Source organism: Scyliorhinus canicula, unplaced genomic scaffold (genome assembly GCF_902713615.1).
Source record: "Scyliorhinus canicula unplaced genomic scaffold, sScyCan1.1, whole genome shotgun sequence".
Taxonomy (NCBI): Eukaryota; Metazoa; Chordata; class Chondrichthyes; order Carcharhiniformes; family Scyliorhinidae; genus Scyliorhinus; species Scyliorhinus canicula.
In genome coordinates, this window is record NW_024055445.1 from 176,195 (window position 1) to 195,765 (window position 19,571).

Sequence of the window (19,571 nt, forward strand, 5' to 3'; positions counted from 1 at the left end):
AAACACACGCAAATGCGCACAAAAATTCACAAGCATGCACATAAACACAAAAAGCACATGTTTAGAAACACACAGACTCACGTGCACATCCACACATACAAACACAATTCCACACACACAAGTGGGTACACGCGTGTACACAGACATATACAACCACATGTCCACACAGATACACAGACATATACAACCAGACAAGCAGGCTGACAGAAGAATATGAAACAGAAATGTAACCAATAACATGTAAATTAGCAGAATTTCACGATGACAGAAATATTTCCATTCAAACAGAGACAATAATCCACACTAACGGACACACGTAGATACATATTAGCTGACTCGTACACACGCTAACACGAACACATATGAATACACATAGAGTCATCAACACACATCAATAGATAGTTATAATCAAACATCAACGCATAAATAGCACCTCTGCCTCACAGCGCCATAATCCCGGGTTCAATTCCAGCCTTGGGTGATTGTCTGTGTGGAGTTCCCACGTTCTGCCGGGTCTGTTCCTGTTTCCTCCGCGTGCTCCAGTTTCCTCCCACAGTCCAAAGATGTGCAGGTTAGGTGGATTGGCCAGGCTATATTACCCCTTAGTGCCCACAACGTTAGGTGGGGATACGATGTTCTGGGGACAGGGCAGGGGCATGCGTCCAGGCAGACTGCTCTTTCGGAGGGTCGGTGCAGACTCAATGGGCCGAATAGCCTCGTTCGGCACAGTAGGGATTATATTTAATGATGATTCTATGAAGAAATACACGCATCAACAAACACACACACACACAAACGCACTTATCCAGACACAAACATTAAGACAATGACATGCATGTTGAACGTACAAAGACACATTAACACTTTCATTACTGGACAGGGAAGTATAAACTTATATTGACATAGGCATTAATATATAAACATAGACTTCAACACACAAACACACACAATAAAACACTCATATGTACACATTAACAGAAGATAAACAAAGTTCACACAGGCGCTGACACACAAATACACAGATCAATACTCATTGACACATGAACACACAATGACACTTATAAAGACATCGGGACACACAAAAGAAGAGTAAAGAAATACGAATTTCGCATCCACACAGGCACAAAAGCTAAAGAACAAACACAGACGTCAGGCAAGGGCGGCACGGTGGCATAGTGGTTAGCACTGCTGCCTCACGCCACCATGGACCTGGGGTTGATCCCGCTCCTGGGTCTGTGTCCCAGTGGAGTTTCCCAGTGACACGTGGGTCTCACCCCGATAACCCAAAGATGTGCAGGGTAGGTGGATTGGCCATGTTAAATTGCCCCTTAATTGGAAGAAAAAAGTTACAGAGATCGATTTCCGAGTGTCATGAACTCAACAGTAGAAATGCAATGACAAATATATTAAAGAATGAATTAGCAGCGGGAGAAAATGAAACGAGAATATTAAAAAACATATCCTGGATTAATAAACAAACTAATTATATTTGGCTCGATCCCCGTAGATACCACAGACCACACCTGGACTGAAGACAATGAGGATGATAACGGGAACATCTGGACAACCGCTTCCACATTCATCACCCTGTTCTTCCTGAGCATTTCCTACAGCGCTGCAGTCACTCTGGTGAAGGTGAGAAGATTCAATCCACTCACACTTCAAACTGACAGAGGCCGTTTAAAACATCTCGAAATGTTTGATTGATTAAAAACTCTAACATCAATGTCCCAGATCATAAACATCTGCTTCATCATTTTCTCTCTCTTTTACAGATCAAGTGATCGGTTGACGTTCGGACGCTGTAGATTTCCCTCAGCTGTTTATTATGATCTATGTGTGACACAAATACAATATCTCCTCTTGGTGACTCTCACAGTAAAATTATCTCAGTTTATTATTCTGCATCGGTAACTGAGACAATCATGGACAGTATTTCTGCTTTTCAGTTTAAAATGTACGAGATAATTTTGGCTGTAATGTAATTGTAGCTAGTAATTTCTCTCAATGTCATGTCTAAATAAGTAACTTATCTCGGATCTTATTCACAACTCTTGCCTTCCCTTTATGTTGAGCTCCTGTTCTCTCTTGTGTCTGTTACAGTTGTACATACATTTGGCAGCTCAGAGGGCATGTGTTCTGTTATCAGTGTCACCCTCAATCGCTATGTTCCCTTTTGTAAACATCAAAATAAGCTTTTGTGTAATATTTTCTCTGAAATTTTAATAAATATTGAATGAAAAAAGAAGAAAACAAGTCTAATCTGAACTCCTTTCTCTAAGGTCCATCGGCACTGATCCTTTTCCCCGATTATACAGTTTTCTCCCCTTTCCCAGACAGATATTTCTCACCAGTCCTGTCTGGGATGTGTCTGAACTCAAGGCCCCTCAGTTAAAGAGCCGCTGCGCCACCAAGCGGCCCATCCGGGTTAAGTCACCTTCACCTTTGCCTTTTTATGGTAAACTCCAGAGACCGAATGATTGCACAACTGAAGAATTCCACAGATTCACTACCCTCTGATGGAAGAAATGTCTCCTCACCTCTGTCATAAATTTGAGACCCGTTCCTCAAAGTTATGCCCTCTGGTCCCAGACTCTCACACAAGAGGAAACAAGATGATTTTTCAGGCTGTGTAACTGGTTAAAGCTCTTTCCACAGTCAGTTCACTGGAACACTCCCACTCAGATGTGTGTGTGTCTCGGGGCTTTTCCAGTCACACTGATGTTTGAAATCTCTTCCCACAGTCAGAACAGACAAACACATTGACAGTTTGTGATATGTAGGTCCTAATGAATTGAGTCAGATCTTGATGTTATATTTGGTTCGAGTTGCCCAGCTGCCAAACCTCCCGTTCTAATGCCTGAAAAAGAAGTTTTGAACCAGAATATTGTTCCCAGTGTCTCTGAAACACTCTGTCCGCTGAGGAATCCACTGGGTGTGGAAGGTGTCACGCATTCCGGTGGATGCCACATGCTCCCTCTGCAAGACCACTGGGAATAGACAAGACCACAGAACAGAAGTCGGCAGCCAGAGTAACCGCCCACCCCCTCCATAATAATAATAATAATCTTTATTGTCACAAGTAGGCTTACATTAACAATGCAATGGAGTTACTGTGAAAAGCCCCTCGTCACCACACTCCGGCGCATGGTTGGGTCACAGAGGGAGCATTCAGAATGTTCAATTCACAGCACGTCTTTCGGGACTTGTGGGAGCAACCCAGAGCACCCGGAGGAAACCCACGGGGAGAAAGTGCAGACTCCACACAGTCAGTGACCCAAGCTGGGCATCGGATCTGGGACCCTGAAACTGTGAAGCAACAGTGCTATCCTACCCCACCCAGCTACAATGCACTGTTTTAACCAGACTCAAAGTAGATTCAAGATGTCACACTCAGCACAAGAATATTAGATATTATAGACTGTCAGATCCACAAACTCTGCCAAAGAGGCTGCAAATTAACAGGTTACTGTGGACATTAAACTGTGGGCAATATTCGATGCTGTGACCAATACTTAGTTAAATACGGACCTGAATAACGAAACTTTGCAGCCACCTGTGCAGTTTAAATATGTCGTTGTGTCAGGATGAACCAGCATTTGAGGAATATGAAATCTCGGGACTGTTGGTCTCCAAGTGCCGTATTGAACACAAGAGAATGACCTTGAATTGGGACAGAGATGAGCGTGAGTGAGCATCGTAAACTGCTATTGTATTGGGGTGTTCTGGGCCCCAAAATTTGAACCCTGCAGTTAATTGTCAGGGATGCAGTATAATAAACCCTGAACAAAGCAAATGTGTGTGTGAGAAGCAGCTGAAGCACCAGGAACCAGCTGAACGAGCAGAGCTGAATGTCTCCCAGTGCAGCCACAGGACTGAACTTATTCCAGCTTCCAAGCCCACCTCAGACCCAACCTCCTGGATATTCATCTACAAGAACATTTGAGGACTTTGGGTCTGTACTCGTTGGGGTTTAGAAGGATGAGAGGGGATCTTATTGAAACTTACAAGATACTGCGAGGCCTGGATAGAGTGAACATGAAGAGGATGTTTCCACTTGCAGCAAAAAATAGAACCAGAGGACACCATCTCAGACTACAGGGACGATCCTTTAAAACAGATGAGGAGGAATTTCTTCAGCCAGAGGGTGGTGAATCTGTGGAACACTTTGCCGCAGAAGGCTGTGGCGTCCAATTCACTGAGTGTCTTTAAGACAGAGATAGATAGGTTCTTTATTAATAAGGGGATCACGGATTATGGGGAGAAGGCAGGGGAATGGGGATGAAACAATATAAACCATGATTGAATGGAGGAGCTGAGTCGATGGGCCAAATGGCCTCATTCTGCTCCTATGCCTTATGGTCTTATAAGGAGCTTCAGAGACTCATGAGAATTATTTGCTTTTAAAAACGCTTCACTCCAACTAAAGGATCGGCTCAATAAGAAGACATCAGACCTGCAGCGATATAAAGATTGCAGTCTACATTCCATTTTCATCATCACAGCTTCAACTTGATCTGTACCTAATTTCTGTGTCTGTGTCAGTGAGTGAAAGAGCCGAGAGACTTAGATGCTCAAACATCCAGGGAAAGGTTGTGAAAATAAATAACCTTTATTCCTTTAAAAATCACCAGTAAGCCTGCTGCTGAACTGTATTTTAAATAAAGAAATATCACGCTGAGGGTCAGAAAATATCACACAAACATCCTGATAATGGACGGGAAAGGACCACGAAATGTAATCACCCGTTGTATAACCCCCTTCAGGTAGCTATATAGAGGCTGCAGCCTCTCACACTGAATGTCTCCGTGATCCATAGAGACCTCCAGGCTACAAACATCAGCTGCAGCCTGGGAGTGGGTGAAAGATCTTAAAAACCTGTTGGCTTGAATGTGCCCCGGGCACTAGGACCCGGCTGGAAACAGAAACCTTCAGGTCCCGACCACCAGCTGTTGCATCACCAAGACGCCAGCGCATGCGCTCTGCTTCCCCGGTGAACCAAGATGGCGGTTGTGAAGCAGGGCCTTGTCCCGGGAGAGAGAGCTGACCGGCGGTGATGTGACCTGAGGATCACCACACCTCAGGCAAGGGGCCAGGTTGGGAAGGTGGTGCCTTCAGGAATAACTGGGAAGGTGATGTTTGGTCAGTTGCTGCAGTCTGTGTAGTGAAGGTGCTGTCACAGTGGTGTGAGGTAAGGAAGTACAGGATTATCACCCAGCAATGATGAATTAAGGGGAATGTAAATCCAGCTCAGGCTGCTTTCAGATTGGAAAGGGAGCTAAGGTGTGTCCTTAGAGCTGGTGAATGTTGTGGCTTTGCCAGTTTCTCTGTAAAGCCCTTCTCATTCATTCCCCCTTTTTACAGCACGGATAGAGGCTCTTTGGCCCATTCATAATAATCTTTAATATTAGTGTCACAAGTAGGTTTACACTAACACTGCAATGAAGTTGCTGTGAAAATCCCCCACTCGCCTGTTCAGGTACGCAGAGGAAGAATTCAAAATGTCCAATTCATCTAACAAGCTCATCTTTCCGGACTTGTTGGAGGAAATCGGAGCACCTGGAAGAACCCCACGTAGACATGGGGAGAACGTGCAGACTCCGAAGCCGGGAATCGACCCCAAGTCCCTGATGCTGTGAAGCAACAGTGCTAACCACTATGCTACCGTGCCGCCCAGAAGATTATTATATTACTAATTCTGGATGAATTGTGTCCCAGGATGCTGTGGGAGGTGAGGGAGAGATTGCAGTGGCTCTTACCCAAAGATTTAACCATAAATTCGGCCTGTGATCCGTAGAATTTAGAAGGTTAAGGTGTGATCTGATTGAAGTATTTAAGATATTAACAGGGAAAGACAGGGTAGATAAAGATAAACTATTTCCACTGGTTGGAGATTCCAAAAGTAGGGATCATTGTCTAAAAATTAGGGCTTGACCATTCAGGAGAGATGTTCGGAAGAACTTCTTCACACACAGGGTGGGAGAGGTTTGAAACTCTTTCCCACAAACAGCAGGTGAAGTTGCATCAGTTGTTAAGTTTAAATCTGAGGTAGAGTTTTGTTAAGCAAAGATATTAATGGATATGGAGTTAGATCACAGATCAGCCATGATCTCACTAAATGGCAGGACAGATTCGAGGGGCTGAATGGCCTACTCCTGTCCCTATGTGTATTTCTGTAATTCTGAAATACAGACAATAATATGACAGGGGCAGCACGGTGGCGCAGTGAGGTTAGCCTTGCAGCCTCACGGCGCCGAGGACCCAGGTTCGATCCCGGCTCAGGGTCACTGTCCGTGTGGAGTTTGCACATTCTCCCCATGACTGCGTGGGTTTCGGCCCCACAACCCAAAAATGTGCAGGCTAGGTGGATTGGCCACACTAAATTGCCCCTTAATTGGAAAAAAAATGAATTGGGTACACTAAATTTTAAAAAGATAGTATACCATGACAGGGAAAGAGTTCGGATTAGAACCTGAGTTAGTCCGAGCTGCAAACCATCCCTCCAGATCCTGGCCCTTCATGGATTTAATGAAGGCCAAGGCGATAGTTGGATTATTGAAAGACTTGATGGAGTTGTTGGATACCATTTTTTGGGTCTCAGGATAAAGCATGACGTAATTCACGACCCACAGGCTTGAGCTGCCTATGAACTTCATCGAAGCCTCGACGCTTCGTTTGTGTTGCTGACGAAAGTCCTGAATCGTCCCTCTCTCCTGGAGCCAGATGCCACCTCACCGTTCCCTCTCCAGGACATTCTGGCGATCTTTCCAGTTGTGGAAGTGAATGATTATAGGCCTGGGATGAAAACTATCCCTCAGCCTCAGAGACAGGATACGATACATCCTTTCCAATTTGAAACACCCAGGCTTCACATCCAGCTTGCGAAAACGTGGCTTCCGGTCCTCGAAGAACTAACGGGAGCCTTACCATCCACACCTTCTGACAGGCCGTCAACTCGGATGTTCTTTCTCTGACACTCGGTTCTCCAAATCCTCTAGGACCTCCGCCAGCCACTCGGCTGGTTCTCAAAGGATTGAATTCTTGCCTCTGTTGAGGAGGCATCTTGCTGAATGTTCAGGATTCTCTCCTCCGGATCATCGAGCCTCTTCCTGGTGTTTTGCAGCTGGGCCTCATGAGCTCACAGATATTGAGTCAGCACACTCCGCCTCTGGTCAGTAACACGGATAATGTCGGCAGTCATCATTTTCGCCACCTCTTGAGAGAGCCCCACAGAGTGCGGGATTGTGAGACCTCCTGAGGGTCAGGCCGCATTGTTGAAAAGGCGGCTTCATTCCCGCTGAATCCACCTGCGCTGTTTTATCAGCCATTTCTTCACTTTTTACAGCATAATCCTTCCAGACCGAACCCTGAAGTCTTCCAGGGACATGATAACAAATATTAATTCAAGGATTAGGTAGATGAGTGCCAGGCAATCAGGATAAGTGACAGATCATAGGTCAGTGGCACTAGAACCTGCGGAAAACAAGCTAATCCCATTCTGGTGGGAGGGATTTCTTCACTCGAGGATATGGTGAAGCTTTGGAATTCTCTACCTCCGAGGATTGTGCAGCTTCAGTCGTCAAGTATGTTCAAGACACAGATTGACAAGTTTCTGGATATTGAAGATGTCGAGGGATATGGGGATAAAGTGGGAAAACGGTGCTGAGCTAGATCGGCTAAGGATCCCATTGAATGGTTCAGCTTCAATGGGCCGAATGGCCGACTGCAACTCCTATTTGTTATGATCTCCTGGACAGGAAGCTGTGAGCTTGGATCTGTCAATCAACATGAATCAGCACCTTCAGGAGAATTGGGAGGGTGAATATTAGATACAGCAGAGTGAGAATGGAGGGAGATTGTGTGGGATGGAGATTTACAGCTTTCGGGGAATAAGATAGAGGAAACAATGTGACATAGAAACTAGCATTGTCCTGAGTTTCAATCCTGTACTGACAGTGACGAATTTTGTAAATTGTTTCTTCCAGGATATTAGACAAGGAGGAATTACAGACAGAAATCTCAAATGTTACGTCCCGATCTGACAGCCACTCCCTTCCTTGGAACCTGAATACCATCGGGCTTTCAATCTAGAAGGAGAAATGTTTACCCGGACTGTTAGCTAAACATTTCAACCATTAGTGCGACTGGAAAAGCACCGAGACCCACACAACACACACCCGAGTGAGAGAGTTCCAGAGAACTGACTGTGGAAAGAGCTTTAACCAGTTACACAGCCTGAAAAACACAACCTTCAGAGTGAGGAGAGACCATACCTGTGTTGTGGATGAGGCTTCAACTGATTGTCCAACCTGCAGAGACGTGAGGAGACCCAAAACATGGAGAAACCGTGGAAATGTAGGGATTGTGGGAAGGGATTCAGAGTCCCATCTCAGCTGGAAATTCATCAACGCAGTCACACTGGGGAGAGGCCATTCACCTGCTCGAAGTGTGGGAAGGGATTTACTCAGTTCTCCAGTCTGCAGAAACATCAGCGAGTTCACACTGGGGAGAGGCCATTCACCTGCTCAAAGTGTGGGAAGGGATTTACTCAGTTCTCCAGTCTGCAGACACATCAGCGAGTTCACACTGGGGAGAAGCCATTCACCTGCTCCCAGTGTGGGAAGGGATTTACTCAATTATATCACCTTCAGAGACACCTGCGAGTTCACACTGGAGAGAGGCCGTTCACCTGCTCTCAGTGTGGGAAAGGATTTGCTGAAGTATCCAACCTGCAGTCACACCAGCGAGTTCACACTGGGGAGAGGCCGTTCACCTGCTCTGAGTGTGGGAAAGGATTTACTCAATTATCTCACCTGCGGACACACCAGCGAGTTCACACTGGGGAGAGGCCGTTCACCTGCTCTCAATGTGGGAAAGGATTTGCTGAAGTATCCAACCTGCGGAGACACCAGCGAGTTCAGAATGGGGAGAGACCATTCACCTGCTTTCAGTGTGGGAACGGATTCACTCGGTTATCTCACCTGCGGACACACCAGCGAGTTCACACTGGGGAGAGGCCATTGATCTGCTCTCAGTGTGGGAAAGGATTTACTCGTTTATCCAACCTGCGGAGACACCAGCGAATTCACACTGGGGAGACGCCGTCCACCTCTCACTGTGAGATGGGATTGCATGTTTCATCGCACCTGCTGTGACACCAACAATTTCACAATCGATTACAGGGGTTGGATTCGGCTGTTATTGTTCCTGCTCTATATCCAGGACTGCATTTTGTTCATTCTGACAGGTGGTCAGTGGGGATGGTTGGAGGGTTTCTTTCTGCTGGACTGGCCGGTCTCACCACTTTGCCTCCAGTCGGCTGATTCTCTTTGAGCTTTGTTGCTAATACCTGGTTTCAAATTGCACAAGGATCTCCGAGTGAAAGGGTGTTTGGTAGTGTGAAGATATTTAGTTTCCATTTCTGTTTCAAACCCTCCAAGCATGCCATGTTGCCATGGAGATGGGCCCTGGTGGTTACCTGGTTCTTTTGTTTAAGTTATCTGGGTGTTCCTCACATAAGAAAACTATCAGGGTATGAGCGGCAAGTTGTCTGAGGTGGATTGGGAAACTGATTGGTACAGGGAATACCTAATGTTTAAGAAATTATTACATATTTATCAGGGGGTCGGTCAGCTCAGTTGGCTGGACGGCTGGTTCGTGATGCAGAGTGAGGCCAACAGTGAGGATTCAACTCCCGTATTAGCTGAGTTGATTCATGAAGGCCCGCCCTTCTCAACCAGGCCCCTCGCCTGAGGTGTGCTGACCCTCGGGTTAAATCACCTCCAGTCAGTTCTCTCTCTGTCAAAGGGGAGAGCAGCCTATGCTCCTCTGGGATTTTTGCAACTTTTATTTCACATAAATACAACAAATATAGATTCCTTTAAAGAATAAAAATCCAACAGGAAAAGTGATGGAACCATGGCTAACAAGAAAAGTTAAAGATTCATGAGATCCATTAGAATTCAGCAAAGGAGGACCAAGAAACTGATGAGAGCAAACTGGTGAGAAACATAAAAACCGACTGGAAAAGCTTTGACAGGAATGTGAAAAGGAAAAGATTAGCAAAGAACAATGTGGGTCCATTCCAGGCAGAGACAGGAGAGTTTATAATGGGGAGTAAGGAAATGGCAGAGAAACTGAACAATGTGTGTCTGTCTTCACGGAGGAAGATGCAAAAATTTCCCGAAAACCCGAGAGACCCAAGGGGCTCGTGAGCACAAGGAACAGTAAGAGATGAGAATTAGTGAAAAAGTAGTACTGGAGAAATTAATGGGGTTGGAAGTGAATAAATCCCCAAAAGCTGATGATCCACATACCAGAGTGCTGAACGAGGTGGCTGTAGAGATCTGTATTCCTCATTCTAAATTCTCCTGACTCTATCTGGAATGGACAAACTTTTCCTTTTTACGTACCTATAGAAACCTTTACCATCCATTTTTATGTAATTTGCTGTTTCACATTCATATTCTATTCTCCCTCGGTGTCTTGGTCCTTTGCTCTATTATAAAATCGTCCCAATCCTCAGGTTTATTCCTATTTCTGATAACTTTATCAGCCTTTTCTTTCAATCTTTTACAAAACTTCACTTCCTCTGGTAGTCAGTTCTCTGACCTTTTGGGGTTCTTGTGCTCTGAAGGAAAGTAAACTGTGTAATAATTATTGAAAGTCTATCCATTGCCTGTGGACTGTCATATTTTAATGTATTTACCCCAATCCTCCTCAGCTAATTTGTCCCTTCAACCTTTCAGGGGCTGGTTTAGCTCACAAGGCTAAATCGCTGGCTTATAAAGCAGACCAAGCAGGCCAGCAGCACGGTTCGATTCCCTTACCAGCCTCCCCGGACAGGCGCCGGAATGTGCCGACTAGGGGCTTTTCACAGTAACTTCATTGAAGCCTACTCGTGACAATAAGCGATTTTCATTTTCATTTCATAACTTCCTTCAAGCTTAGTACCCTGGCTTCAGATTGGAATACCTCATATTCAATATTCTGGTCACTCATCCCTAAAGGTTGTTTTCAGCGCGATTATCAATTAGCCCTTTATCATTGCATCATACTAGATCTACAAGAGCCTGTTCTCTAGTCGGTTCCTCAACATACTGCTGTAGATAACTGTCCCTAACACACTCCAAAAACTTGTCCTCCACAGCATCAGTGTCCATTAAGTTTACCCAGTCTATGTGCAGATTGAAGTCACCCGTTAATGTTTTACCCATGCTACATCCTTCTCTAATCTCCGATTAATACCTTGTACCACACAACCCGTACTGTTTGGTGGCCTATAACAGCTCTTACCAATGTTTCCTGCCCCATGCTGTTTCTTGAATCCACCCAAACATATTCCACGTTTTGTATTCCTGATCTGAGATCCACCCTTACTAATGTTATGATGCTGTCCCTTATTATCTGAGCAACGCCACCTGCTTTTCCTTTTTGCCTGCATCATCAGCAAACTAAGCGACCATACCTTTGGTACTGTCATCAAAGTCATTGATATAAATTGTAAAACGTTGAGGCTCCAGCACTGATGGATGTGACACATCACTCATTACATCTTGCCCACCAGAAAATGGCCTATTTGTGCCTCCTCTCTGTTTTCTGGCAGCTGGCTAATCTTTCACTGTGAAAGACAGTTCTGGGATTAAAGGCTGCCTGACTGTGAAAAGAACGCAAGTAAATCCTGGGGAATGACTCATTACTTCGGACTGGTTCTGAGATAATTCAGTTTCGACTTGCAGGGCAAAGTAACTATAATCGTGCAGTTCGAATTTAGATTGCGTAACTGTGGTATGGTAGCACAGTGGTTAGCACTGGTGCTTCACAGTGCCAGGGCGCCAGGTTCAATTCCCACTTGAGCCACTGTTGTACAGTCTGCATGTTCTCCCTGTGTCTGTGTGGGTTTCCTCCGGATGCTCCGGTTTCCTCCCACAAGTCCCGAAAGGTGTGCTTGTTAGATGAATTTGGCATCCGGAATTCTCCCTCTGTGTACTCAAACAGGTGCCGGACTGTGGCAACTAGGGGCTTTTCACAGTATCTTCATTGCAGTGTTAATGTCAGCCTACTTGTGACGATAATAAAGATTATTATTATTAAAAAAGAGTAAAGTTCTATGTGTAGGTTAATGTACCTTTTAGTTTGTTGCATTAAAAGTCATAACACGTGAAGTCCCGCCGTGTGATTCTTTAATTTGTTGACTGGGAATTCAATTTTTAAAAAATAATTTGCTGACCTTTATGGAGGTCCTAATCCACAAATTCTGACTTCCCTCGTGCACCTGTCTGTCTCTATTGTTCGTGTCACTGACAGCCACGTGATGGAGCTGAGGGCTGAATTTAGCTGAGAGTAAAGGAGCCTGTGCACGAATAGAGACAGGAAGGGCTGGAGGCCTGACTGGGAAATGGATCTCCAACTAATCAGGGGTGGGGGGGTTTCGGCGACCACAGTTTACATATAGAAAAATCCCGGAGTTCCCCTCAGGGAAGTGTGTGTAAAGGCCACAATGTTACAGAAATTCAGGTAAACAGGTTACAAGGGGAAAGAATATAATGGAAATGTTTGCACCGAGCACTAGAAAACTCTAAGGCTACAAAAGGAAGAACCTTATTGATTGTCATGATGGGGAATGTAGACAGAGGGAGGCAACACAGAGAAGATCTGAATAACTTTAATAAACTTTATTCAACAGTAATGACACTTACACACATTAAAACAAAGGACCTACAATACAAACAGATTCTCAGAGGTCAGACTGAGGATAAGATTGGACATGAAGAGATAAATAATCCGAAAGGACAGACAATGTATATTCTCAACACTGAGCCAGAGGGTCAGGAGATGGACTAAATACAAAGACATTCTTAAGTTTTTAAGAGAGGAGATATTCAGTTCTAAACCATGAGAAAAGTAGTGGTAATATCACACAGACTGACTAAAGAGCATGACATCATTTACCAAATGAATTAATGGGTTCATGTGTTCCACTTTGATAAATAAATAACCAGAGTGTGTTGACAAGTTAAGAACGCGTTACTACAGCCAAAAGGATCAATACACAAAAGCTCGGTGTTCCTGAGCAGATTGATCAGATTAGAATAACGTGCTCACTGATCTTTCTGATGAGACCTCCCGTCAGTATCCAGTAATCTCACGGTCTCTGTCTGGAATGGGTTATGTGATAGAAATAAAAACATGAACCAATGTCTCATTGTTTCTTAGTTTCCGAGCTCGTATTAAGTGTTATGGATAATTCGGTAAAAACACATGGTATATTTAGATTTTCGGGAGCAACACTGTAACCATTTGAAATGAAATCCAGGATCTCTGATCATTATGAATTCCATTATCAGAAGCTGTGTTTCCAGACAGCACACACAGCCACCCTCTGTACAGTGTGAACTTACTGAGGAGTCAAAGGTTTAAATGACTGAGTGAATCCCTTCCCACTCAGATCAGATGAACAGTCTCAGCCCAGTGTGAACTTTCATCAGGTCAGTTGAAACATTTCCACACATAAAGTGAATGACTGTCGAACAGCAAACTGTGTGACTGAGTGAATCCCTACACACACACGGCACGTGAATGACTGTCGAACAGCAAACTGTGTGAATCCCAACACACACACACAGGGCAAGTGAATAGACTGTCGAAACAGCAGACTGGTGACTGAGAGAATCCCTACACACACAGACAGGGCAAGTGAATGACTGTCCAACAGCAGACTGTGTGACTGAGTGAATCCCTATACACACACAGGGCAAGTGAATGACTGTCCAACAGCAGACTGTGTGAATCCCTATACACACAGCAAGCGAATGACTGTTGAACAGCAGACTGTGACAGTGAATCCCCCCCACACACACACACACACACACACACAGCAAGTGAACAACTGTCCAACAGCAGACTGTGACTGAATCCCTGCACACACACACAGACACACACACACACGGCAAGTGAATGACTGTCCAACAGCAGGACTGTGTGACTGTGATAATCCCTACACACACAGACACATAGAGCAGATGGTTGGCCTCTCCCCAGTATGAATACACTGGTGTCTCAGAAGGATGTATGTCTAATTGACTCTCCTCCCACACTCGGAGCATGGGATGGCCTCTTCCCGGAGTGAGTGCAATGGTGAACTGTAAGGTGAGATGTTTGCCTGAATCCAGTCCCACAGTGAGACCCCTGAACCACTCACATCCGTGAACACGTCAATGGGAGATAAGTTCCTCGGAAGTTTACAGCACTTCCCGCAGTCTGGGCAGTTAATAGGTCACTCATCAGTGTGAACTGGCTGATGTCTCACCAGGTTGGACAAGTGAACTAATCCCATCCTACACTTGGAACAGGTGAATGGCCTCTCCCCAGTGTGAAGTCGCTGGTGGATCAGCAGGTAGGATGAATGAGTGAATTGTTTTCCTCACACAGAACAACTGAATGGTTTCTCCCCAGTGAACTCGCTGGTGTATCCGCAGTTGGGATGACTGACTAAATCTCTTCCCATATTCAGAGCAGGTGAATGGCCTCTGCCCAGTCTGAATTCTCTGGTGTCTGAAGGCAGGATGCGATACTGAATCCTTTCCCACATTCAGAGTAGGTGAATGGCCTCTGCCCGTCTGAATTCTCTGGTGTCTGAAGGCAGGATGCGATACTGAATCCTTTCCCACATTCAGAGTAGGTGAATGGCCTCTGCCCAGTCTGAATTCTCTGGTGTCTGAAGGCAGGATGCGATACTGAATCCTTTCCCACATTCAGAGCAGGGTGAATGGCCTCTGCCCAGTCTGAATTCTCTGGTGTCTGAAGGCAGGATGCGATACTGAATCCTTTCCCACATTCAGAGCAGGTGAATGGCTCTGCCCAGTCTGAATTTCTCGGTGTCTGAAGGCAGGATGCGATACTGAATCCTTTCCCACATTCAGAGCAGGTGAATGGCCTCTGCCCAGTCTGAATTCTCTGGTGTCTGAAGGCAGGATGCGATACTGAATCCTTTCCCACATTCAGAGTAGGTGAATGGCCTCTGCCCAGTCTGAATTCTCTGGTGTCTGAAGGCAGGATGCGATACTGAATCCTTTCCCACATTCAGAGTAGGTGAATGGCCTCTGCCCAGTCTGAATTCTCTGGTGTCTGAAGGCAGGATGCGATACTGAATCTTTTCTCACATTCAGAGCAGGTGAATGGACTCTTGGCAGTGTGACTGTGATGTACAGTGGGGTCAGATGAACGCCTAAACCTACTGTCACAGTGAGAGCACTTGAACCGTATCTCAGCAGTGTGAACAAGTTGGTGGGATATCAGGGCTCCAGTGGGCAGCACGGTAGCATAATGGCTACCACTATGGCTTCACAGCACCAGGATCCCAGGTTCGATTCCCAGCTTGGGTCACTGTCTGTGCGGAGTCTGCACGTTCTCCCCATGTCTGCGTGGGTTTCCTCCGGGTGCTCCGCTTTCCTCCCACAAGTCCCATTAGGTACTTTGGACAGTTTGAATTCTCCCTCATTATACCCAAACAGGCGCTGGAATGTAGCGACTACGGGCTTTTCACAGTAACTTCATTGCAGTTTTAATGTAAGCCCACTTGTGACAATAAGGATTATTTAAAAATTCCCGCAATCTGGACATTTAAAAGGTCTCATCAGTGTGAACCTTCTGGTGTGTCAGCAAGTGTGATGAACAAGTGAATACCTTCCCACACTCACAGCAGGTGAACGGCCTCTCTCAGTGTGAGTGCCCTGATGTACAGTGAGGTCAGATGATCGTTTGAAACCAGTCCCAATGGGAGAGCAGCTGAATGGTCCTTCATCAGTGTGAATACGTTGACAGGACTTCAGTTCCCAGGAGATTCGACAGTACTTCCCACAGTCCAGGCATTTAACGGTCTCTCATCAGTGTGAATCCGCTGGTGTCTCAGCAGGTTGGATGGCTGAGTGAATCCTTTCCCACAATGAGGGCAGGTGAATGGCTTCTCTCTGGTGTGAATTCGCTGGTGAACCAGCATAGCTGATGCACAAGTGAACCCCTTTCCACACTTGGAGCAAGTGAATGGCCTCTCCCCAGTGTGAATGCGTTGGTGTGTCCGCAGTTGGGATGGGGTAATAAATCCTTTCATACAGTTAGAGCAGGTGAATGGTCTCTCCCCGGTGTGAACTCGCTGGTGTTGAGTGAGGTTAAATGATCGCCTGAACCCAGTCCCGCAGTGAGAGCATCTGAACGGTTTCTTGTCAGTGTGAACACGTTGATGGGACTTCAGATCCCCAGAACTTTTATAGCACTTCCCACAGTCTGGGCATTTAAAAGGTCTCTCATCAGTGTGAATCCGCTGGTGTCTCAGCAGGTTGGATGACTGAATGAATCCTTTCCCACACTGAGAGCAGGTGAACGGTCTCTCCCCAGTGTGACTGCGCCGATGTTTTAACAGGTCAGATGATTGTCTGAATCCTCGTCCACACACAGAACACGTGAACGGTTTCTCCTCACTGTGAACGGTGCTTTTCTCTTCCATGTTCAAAATCTGATGATATTCAGGTGATGATAAATTGGCGACTTTTCCAATGTCCTGTGAAACTGATTTAAAACAGAAAAAAGGGAGTGAGTGAGAGAAGCCACAAAAACACAAGAGAGAGAGCGACTGTGGAGCAGCAGGGTTGAAGGGGATGAAGTTTATACTAGCTACAACTCGACAAAAGTCTGCCAACCATCAACATGAACCACCCAAAAGGACTGGGATAGCAGGTATATATTAATAATAATAATCTTCCATATTGAACATCGTCATCTTGTGTTTCCCCTCCAGGTAACATACCGTCCTGACTAATCAGATATCCAGTACTGGATAAGCAGAAATTTCCTCTCTCAATTTAATTATTGACAAGACTGAAGCCTTGTCTTCAGTCCCAGCTATAAACTCCACTCCCTCACCAGTGGCTCCATCCCTCTCCCTGGGAACTGTCTGAATCAGACGGTTCACAACCTCAGTGTCACCTAAATATGGGTTTCCAACCCACATCATAACCAAGACGTTTATTTCCACCTCAGTGCTCGTCTCTCTCTCGCTGTGTAATCTCCTCTCTGCCCTTGACTCACTCTCTCTCCCTCTTATCTCCCCCTGCTCGTCTTTCTCTTGTTAGTGAAAGGGCAGGGAAGTGGAAGAAGCTAATTTGCTCTTTCAGAGAGCTAGCATGGGCAAGACAGGCTGAATGGCCCCGGCCCCTGTCTGTATTGTAATCACTCAATAATTCAATGAAAAAAGACTTACACTGGAGGCGATGGACCAGATTCTGCCTCCGGACCTACCCTGCTACAAACTGGCTCTTAATTGGTCTGTCTGTGTTTCCATGAGCGACGCTTGCAATAAAAAAAATCAAAATACTGCAGTTGCTGGAAAGCTGAAATGAAAAGAGGAAATGCTGGAAACACTCAGCAGGATCTGTGGGAAGGGAAACAGATTTCACATTTTCACTTTGTGCAGAATGAACTGCAGGGAATAAAAATGGTCAATATAAGCTCAGAAGTGGAAGAGAAATGCATTATGCCACAGGAAAAGCAATTCCTGACTCTGAAAGGTGCAGTGAGATGGTCGGGGATGAGCAGTGATGGAAACCTCATTTAGACATGGTCGATGGAAGTAACAATAACATTTAAAAAAATTAATGTACAGGATGCTGGTTAGGCCAGCATTTATTGTCCATCCTTAGATGCCCTTCAGAAGGTGGTGCTGAGTTGCCTTCTTGAACCGCTGCAGTCCTGGGCATGTAGGTACATGCACTGTGCTGTTAGGGAGGGAGTTCAAGGATGTTGCCCCAGCAACAGGAGGAGCGGCGATATATTCCCAGCTCAGGGCGGTGAGTGACTTGTAGGGAAGCCTCCAGGTGGTGGGGTCCCCAGATATCTGCTGCCCTTGTCCTTCTAGATGGTAGTGGTCGTGGGTTTGGATTGTGTTGTCTAAGGAACCTTGTTGAGTTACTGCAGTGCATCTTGTAGATGGTACACACGGCTGCCACTGTTAGTCGGTGCTGGAGGGTTTTAATGTTTGTGGAAGGGGGACAATCAAGCGGGCTGCTTTGTCCTGGATGGTGTTGAGCTTCTTTAGTGTTGTTAGAACTGCACTCATGCAGGCAAGTGGAGAGTATTCCATTACAGTCCTGACTTGTGCCTTACAGATGATGGACAGGCTTTGAGGGGAGTCAGGTGGTGAATTACTAGCCGCAGGATTCCTGGCCTTTGACCTGGCAGCCACATTATGAATGTGGCTAGTCCAGTTCAGTTTCTGATCAATGGAACCATGCTAAATATATTTAAAATATGTTAAAACTCATTCATTACTGGAGACAGAGAACAATGGTGGAAGGTGATTCGGGAGAACAGGGGTAAAGCAGATGGAGATGGATTCAGGCCCAGAGTAAATAACAGACCCACAAATCTTTGGAGGCATGGGGCACAATGTCCCAGGAGGGAGAGAGATCCAGAGAGCAGAATTCACTTCTTTTCCTTGACTTCTCTACTTATCATCTGGGTCCCTGCAAATCAGGGAAATGGACGGTCAAATTCCCCAGATCAAAGACTAATCCAGTTTGATGGACAGGTTTTCTCCATTCTGAACAATGGGGAACAACCTCCTCCCAGTCATTCAAAATGTTGCCCTTACACAGATGGCGGCCGGACATGCGCCTTGCTGCATCTTGCCCACCAGAAAGATTGAGCCTCCAGTCGTCGGCTAATCATTCTCCAAGGCGGCCTTCAAGACACAGGACAACAAGGGCAGCACCACAAGCGGTTAGCACTGGGACTGCAGCGCTGAGGACCCAGGTTCAAATCATGGCCCTGGTCACTGTCCTTGTGGAGTTTGCACATTCTCCCCGTGTCTACATGGGTTTCAGCCCACAACCCAAAGATGTGCAGGTTAGGTGGATTGGCCAGGCTAAATTGCCCCTTAATTGGGAAAAAAAATAATTGGATACTCTAAATTTATTTTTAAAAAGACACAGAGACAACCCAAAATTGCCGAGCAGAAACTGGTCATCAGACTCTGCTCGCATGAGGCCGGCCTGAACCGGATCTCGGGTTCATATCACATTACATGTAACTCCGACCATACTGCCCGCGTTTACAGAATCCTACTCACTGTCCTGGTTTGAGACAATTCACACACTCAATTACCTGTGATTATCCCTCACTCTGTTTGTTCCTATAGAGACTGTCATTCCAGTCTGTAATGAATGAATTAAAATCACTTATTGTCACAAGCAGGCTTCAATGAAGTTACTGTGAAAAGCCCCTAGTCGCCACATTCCGGAGCCTATTCAGGGAGGCCGGTACGGGAATTGAACCCGTGGTGCTGGCCTGCCTTGGTCTGCTTTAAAAGCCAGCGATTTAGCCCAGTGTGCTAAACCAGCCCTGTTTGATTATCTGGCAATTGTGTCTCTGCCTATATATACTATAAGAAGTCTTACAACACCAGGTTAAAGTCCAACAGGTTTGTTTCAAACACGAGCTTTCGGAGCACGGCTCCTTCTTCAGGTGAATGAAGGAGCCGTGCTCCGAAAGCTCGTGGTTTGAAACAAACCTGTTGGACT

General features: G+C 45.8%; 1 long non-coding RNA gene across 1 annotated transcript; it reads left to right on the plus strand.

Moving 5' to 3' along the window:
• The first annotated feature begins 1,429 nt into the window (after nt 1-1,429).
• LOC119959453 lies at nt 1,430-2,253 on the plus strand. The gene is made up of 2 exons (XR_005459208.1): nt 1,430-1,635; nt 1,776-2,253. It is a non-coding gene; the product is annotated as an uncharacterized LOC119959453 (long non-coding RNA).
• The last annotated feature ends 17,318 nt before the right edge of the window (nt 2,254-19,571 follow it).